This window comes from Phyllopteryx taeniolatus, chromosome 17 (genome assembly GCF_024500385.1).
Source record: "Phyllopteryx taeniolatus isolate TA_2022b chromosome 17, UOR_Ptae_1.2, whole genome shotgun sequence".
NCBI lineage: Eukaryota > Metazoa > Chordata > Actinopteri > Syngnathiformes > Syngnathidae > Phyllopteryx > Phyllopteryx taeniolatus.
In genome coordinates, this window is record NC_084518.1 from 4,039,627 (window position 1) to 4,045,626 (window position 6,000).

The following is a 6,000-nucleotide window of genomic DNA, read 5'->3' on the forward strand; positions in this document are numbered from 1 at the left end:
CCGTAGATTAAGCTCGGTCTGAAGATGGCGCTTTATCTCAGTCCTGTGCCAAGGGATAAGAGGAAGGCCATTTATCAACTGTAATGCATTGCTGGGAGCAGTTTTAATCAAAGATCACTTTGTCCCTATGACGGATGGTCTGGCGGAGGGCCGTTCACAGTATAAAACAACTTTGCGCCAAGAAAGACACTTGAATGGAATAAAGCTTCATTTACAGTTTTTTTTTGTTCCTGCTTTAATTGGCACTCACTGAATGAATGCGAACATGTTTAGTAGCTGACACCTTGATTGGTTTGTAGCGTTGCATATGTAAACATCTTTTCATCAAGAAGAAAATTGTTCAGCCATCTATGAGCGCTTGACTTTCTCCTTCACAGTTCACTCACCGGAATGCTTTTTTTCAGGGATCAGGGGTGGGCAAAGTTTGGTCCACAAGCCACCTGCTCCGCTTTTTAATCAGGTCCAGCGAGCGCTTACATGATCAGTTCTGTAATATTGATTGTAGTAATTCAGCAGTTGTTTTTTTTTCAATAAAATTAGTAAGTTAAAATGTATTTATTTCATTTTTTTCATGTAGTATGAACAACAATTATAAATATTAAAATACAAATATATTAGTAAAATAAACAATTTGATTGTATTTATGAATTTAACATTAAATAATTGGTTAATTAATTGGAAGTTTTTAGTTTATTTATTATGTTTTTTTTTCTTCTTTTAACTGTACCTCTGAACGAATTTTTAAAATCAAATGTGGCCCGAGAGCACAAGTTTGCCCACCTGTCCTCGGCAAACAAACGTATGGATGGAGGAGCGGTACTGCTGGAATTGGCAAGGCGCTCCGGTGAAACGGAAGGAAGTAACAGGAAAAAAATAATTGGACTCATTTCCCAGATCACAGGGATTCATTAGCCTTTCCCAAAAAAAAAAAAAAATGTCACTGAAAGCAGCAGGGAAGTGCTCGCCAAACATATAAAACAAGTCATCATTTGATTTCAACCAATCTTTAGGGGTGTGCGAAGCCATTAATGCTCCCAGACACACAGTCATTTGAGACACCACTTAGCTGAGGGGGAACCGCTAAAGGATCGTCCATCCATTCATCCATTTTCTGAGCCGCTTCTCCTCACTAGGGTCGCGGGCGTGCTGGAGCCTATCCCAGCTGTCATCGGGCAGGAGGCGGGGTACACCCTGAACTGGTTGCCACCCAATCGCAGGGCACATAGGAACAAACAACCATTCGCACTCACAGTCATGCCTACGGGCAATTTAGAGTCTCCAATTCATGCATGTTTTTGGGATGTGGGAGGAAACCGGAGTGCCCGGAGAAAACCCACGCAGGCACGGGGAGAACATGCAAACTCCACACAGGCGGGGCCGGGGATTGAACCCGGGTCCTCAGAACTGTGAGGCTGACGCTCTAACCAGTCGTCCACCGTGCCGCCTAAAGGAGCGTATTCATTCAAAGTAACTTTTGCGTCCCCTTTTCCACATGCGATCTCTTAAAATGTGATTAAAGCACATTGAAGATAGCATTTTCCAAGCAATTTGTCCCTAATTATGCACTCAGATTTAGGGTTGAATAATTCTGGTGATTAAAGCCTTAATGCAATTCCTGACATTTAAAACAAAGCTGCAATGCAAGAAATCATGTCGCGTATTATACGCGAGCAATGGCCAAAACACGCCATGTGCGATGGGCTTCAAGCTTCAGCAATTATTTGCTTCAATTGCTTTGTTTGAAACTTTTTGTTTCTGCTCGTGTAAATCTGTTCAGTCAAATCAATCGTGTAACGGTGGAGTGACAAGTTACACGGCATGGTAACCCAAGTAGCAGCAAGGCAGCAAAGAGGTGGAGGAAGACGCGTTTGTGAAGCACAGGCCACGCGCAGTGCTTTAGAAGCTACAGAGGTTTCAGAATCCTAATTAGATCCCCTTCCTTGTCTCCACTCATTAAGAAAGCTTTTCCTTCCTCGAAGGGAAAACAACGTTTCCTCTCCCTCCTGGCCTCTTTAATCTTTTGTGCTGCGTCTTCGCTGTACGGCGTCAGCAAGGTGCCGTGTAGGAAGAAGATGTTACAACAGCGTGAGACCTAATGAGAAGCAAGACGCAGTCAACTATCAAAGAAAGGCCTGCCTTGGATTTTTATCACGTATGTTTTCTCAGCCCTTATTTATTGCACTGGGTGATGCCTATCTGAGCTCAAGTTGTTTATCAGTAGAATAATTACATTTAAGCAAGCATGCGAGGTGCATGCTTGCTTTTAGAATGTGTGGGAGGAAGCAGGAGTAAAATAAATAAATAAATAAATAAATAAACCCTGCCAGCACGGGGAGAACACGCAAACTTTACACAGGATAGGCCAGATTCAGGATTCGAACCCTCAGCCTCAAAACTGTAAAAGTCGGATGTGCAAACCATTACACCATACCAATAAAGTTGGGTAGCCTGGTCCCGACTAATATTGCCTACACGTCCACTAAAGAGGCATTTCTTTAACCAAACAGAACGCAATCTACTGTGTCCACTGTCAACATGTCATCAGGACTGGATTAATGTGCCGCGCTGTGAGCTAAATGACTTCCAGAGCGGAGCCGTGATTTGTCACAAGTGCGATGATGGTGCACGAGTGATTGATGAATGCGAGCAGCAGGCCCTGCATGCTGCTTGTTCAGGTCAGTGCCAGCGAGCAGACAGCGTTGATAGCCTTTGGATTTGCAGTTGGACTACTGAACCAGACGGATTTAACTCGAGACCCTGACAAGCAGCTTGTAATTAAAGATAGCCTAGAATTGTTCTACTCATGTGGACATTGCATCACAAATGCAAAGTTAAACACTGTGCAAAGGTTGAACCATCCCTTTTTTCTGGAACTTAAAATGTTGTATTTAGTAATCATATCATGTTTTCCATCGATGCAGCTCAGCCTTCTTGAACCATGTGCAACCCCTTCAACATCCCGGCAGAGTTGGCTTCTAAGTTATGTAAAAGCAGCAGTGAAAATTGGACTCCGTCTGAATGATACGAATGCAAGTAGCAAAGATTTCTTCAGACATTGTATCAATATGGTGCGATTCCTATCAGCTCATATGCAATTTTGTTTGCGTCCCTCCCCATGACACATTTGACCATGTCTTTGGTAGCTGGCAAGGCGTTGAGGTGTGTGTAACTGGGTTAGACAGCCCCTTTCTAGCGATATGAATCCCAAAGTGTGTTTCTGTTTACATATAGTAGAATAGGACCAGAAATGTTTTAAACTCTTTTGCAACTCCGCCAATTTGGGTTTAAAAAAAATGTACCCAGTACACAGTAACCGATTTGTAACATCTTAATGTTTCAAAGGTGAGAGATCCCACACAACAAGGAAGAAAACAGCAAGTGTGTACTTACGATTTCGAGTTGCTCTCTCGAATGTTCAAATCCTGCCCGATTATTGGTATGTGTGTTCCCCGCTATAGCACGCTGTGTGTTCAGGTGGCAACGTAATTAAAACGATCTCTTTCGAAAAGACTCTCAAGCGCATTTTGAACACCAATATGGCAAGCTAACCTGTCTCACAATGCTCCGAGACAACACACATTCCCTATTAGCGGGTGAACAACGCTTGGACGCTTGGGGAATTCTTCCTCACAACGGTGATCTGATTTATGTATTTGTTGATCTATCTATCAGCTTCCCAAATACACACACACACTTATATCTAAGCTGTATATTGAAGACGTGTCTTGAAGCTTGACAGCTGTATTCAGAGCTCAGGATCTGCCCACCATGTTGCCTTCCTGCCAGGAGACATCGAGAAAGCATTTTATTCCTGGGGAATAAGGATGTCAGCAAAATCCATTAATTCCAGCAATTTTCCAGTCAAAGTGTATTTTCCTCCCCTCAACCATCCTGAACATAAACAAACACAATGATGTGCAAATGAGTCCAAATGAGATGTGACAGTTGTGTGGGCCTTAATTTATTACTGGTGATTACAGAGGCCAGCTTTCCACTTGCAGACGGCAGGAACGACGAAGTGCAAATAAAAGAAATCAGCAGCTTTATGAAAGGTGGATATTATCAACAGTGATGGCTAAAGCTGCTGGCCTGATGAGATTCATTTTAAGTAATATGCTAAGCCATTAGGAAAGTAACTGTTTTTCGCTTTTGGACATTTCTTGGGCAGGCAAGTCAAAGCTAAAATGATATTTCCATGCTCCAGGCACAGCAGGTATAGGGGTTAAACAGACACTTTGAATCTATAATAATCATATTTTGGCTCAATAGCAGACTGGAGGGTGTTAGCTTGATGGCCTGTTGGGAAAAAAAGATTACAATGGAAATTTGATTTTGTGCTTGAGATGAATGATCTCAAGCTGATGACCTGAAAGTGTACAAAACTCATTTTGTTTGTATTCCCCCCCCACCCCACCCACAAAACTGAAGCACAATCTGACTCTACCGAAGCCCAATCACAGCAAGTGTGTACGATCACCACTAATTTATGTAAACGACAAGGGATGATCTTATACAGTGAATTGCAATCTCAGTGGGAGTGTCCACATTGGCGTCAGAGATGATCGTGAGCCTATCAAAGCTGACTTTGGCCATGAGGCGGGGTAATATGGGGTACAGATTTGTCTCAAAATTATTTACACGAATATGTCCGCCATTTACACGTTTTTCAAATACTTTTTTATTTTGAAATGCCACATCAGATTTCTATGAACGTGGTTTAGTTGGAGTCCTGGGGTGGTCTTGTGTCCCCCAGAACTGGTTTGGTTCTGGAATAACTGAGGGATGTTTTAAAATGATCTTTTGAAATCAGGGTCAATGGCAGACATACAACATATGGAGGTTTAAAATGAGCTTTATTACACAATGCAACCTCAGGACCGTCCTGGATGCAATCCTGTCGCAGTTTTCTTTCTCTCAGTGGTGGACTCGTTGCTCTATAAGGAGAGAGTATTTTGTTTCATTGTTTTTTAATCCAAAGCGTTGACGTCTGCATATTATTTGTCACACTTTTATTTTGAAGTCGGCCCAAGCAGCTCGTTGCCGGCATGTTACCGTAATAAATGTGCGTGACTGCTGATCAACAAACACACCCTAAGCAATTCACAAGCACAACTGAATATTTACAAATGATAAGTCATGATAAATGCACACACAGCATTAAAAAAACACCGTAAATCACGGCCATATTTGTGTATCTGAAAAACATGTGTAAATTGCGGATACTGTATATTTGTATAACTAATTTTGAGAAAAATCTCTTCCGAGGGTACACCATGGGCTGGTCACCAGGACACATACAGACCAACAACCATTCACACTTATGGACAATTTAGAGTTTGAAATTAATCTAACATGCGTGTTTTCAGAATGTGGGAGCAAGCCACAATACCCAAAGAAAATCAAGGCAAGCACAGGGACAACATGCAAATTCCACACAGGAGGGCCCGAGCCAAAATCCGAACCTTTCCAATTCGATTGATCAAATGAATCTTTCTAATCATGCAGACTGCTCCTGATGAGTCGACCCATTTGTGGCAGTCTTTGTCCCTTGGAGATGAACACGTCTCCCTTTAATCTAATATTACACACTCGGGTGTTAAATCGTTGTAAATTTGAAAATGAGGAAGACAGGAAAAGACAAAAAGAGTGGATAAGGCATCGATTTCACGCTGTGCTGACAGCTTGCCATTAATCATCTCTGCTGGTGTGGAGGAGAGAATATCATGAAGCATTATCTTGAAGGGCCTACCTTGTCACCCACCAAGCCAAATTCGCTGACACCCTTCTGTTCAATAAACTATGCAGGCAGGCGGCTGTCACATTGCAAACTGCTCAGACACGTTTAAGCAGGCTGCAATTAAAGATAACCATGCGGGTATACCTGCGAGGAAAGGCTCTGGTTTACAGGGGTCAAATTTGATTCATTTAATTTTTATTTTAATGAAGCAAATCATTTTCCCATTTTGAAAGCACATAACATTTTTTGTGTGTTGCTCACAC